This window comes from Chrysochloris asiatica, unplaced genomic scaffold, assembly GCF_000296735.1.
Source record: "Chrysochloris asiatica unplaced genomic scaffold, ChrAsi1.0 scaffold00218, whole genome shotgun sequence".
Lineage (NCBI taxonomy): Eukaryota > Metazoa > Chordata > Mammalia > Afrosoricida > Chrysochloridae > Chrysochloris > Chrysochloris asiatica.
In genome coordinates this window covers 1,928,443-1,929,416 of record NW_006408736.1, presented here as the reverse complement: position 1 = coordinate 1,929,416, position 974 = coordinate 1,928,443, and the positions used below count along the sequence as shown (strand labels likewise).

The window sequence follows — 974 nt, the reverse complement described above, 5'->3', positions numbered from 1 at the left end:
CACAGAACTAGAGCTTATGTTCGTGTTACTGTCCTATCATTTCCCTGACAAAAGGCCTTAGGGAAGACAGCTAACCTCATTGGGAACCAATTTCTCAATATGTAAAGTAGAATAATTACACTCCCCTACTACTCTTGAATAGGTGTGAAGATCACCAAATAAATTAAATTATGTGAAAGACAGTCAACATTGTTATATTTCATTAGGGTTTGTTTCCCTCTAAATCTAGGACTAAGGTTTAAACCCAAGGAATGATCAGGAAGATGTGGTTCCACTCAATTTTGATCTTTCCATGCATGGTTTAGAAATATACAGGCCTTCAGTGTGAGGAGAAGTCCTGGTGTGGCGCTGTGGGTTAATGCGCCAGACTGCAAAGTCATTTGAACTGCAAGATTGGCAGTTCAAGCTCACCAGCTGCTCCTCGGAAACCCTATACAGGGTCGCTATGGGTCAGAACAGATACAACAGCACTTCACAATAACAACAAATTTGAGGAAACAAGGAAGAAACAGAAATAAGAAAAAAAAAAGTCATGATAAATATAGCATTGTTCTCTTTTAAAATTTTTAAAAAGTAAAAAATTTTTCAACACCAAAAACTTCTTAAAAGAGTAATTACTTCAAGTAAAAAAAAAAGAGAGAGAGACAATTTGATGAATACTAAGTAAAGATTTCTTTATTGTCATCTTCAAATAGGTGTGTTAAAGAAGAATATTATAAAACTAAGAAGAGTAATGATGTTTATTAAGAGTTTTTTGTAAGCTGGACACTAGGTTGCTAAGTGCTCAACATGCCATATCTCATTTAGTCTTATTGACAAACTTTAGAGATCAGGTGTTATTACTACCTTAAATTATTGTTGTTGTTGTTGTTGTTGTTGTTGTTGTTAGGTGCCATCGAATTGCTACCAACCCAAAGCGACCTTATGCACAGCAGAAAGAAACACTGCCTGATCCTGGGCCATCCTCACTATTG

The 974-nt window shown here is 35.8% G+C and overlaps 1 protein-coding gene across 1 annotated transcript in view; it reads right to left on the bottom strand.

Annotated features, from left to right (window-relative positions):
• CCSER1 (coiled-coil serine-rich protein 1) overlaps positions 1 to 974 on the bottom strand; it is a 1,871,951-nt gene that overhangs the window by 716,586 nt on the left and 1,154,391 nt on the right. The window lies entirely within an intron of this gene.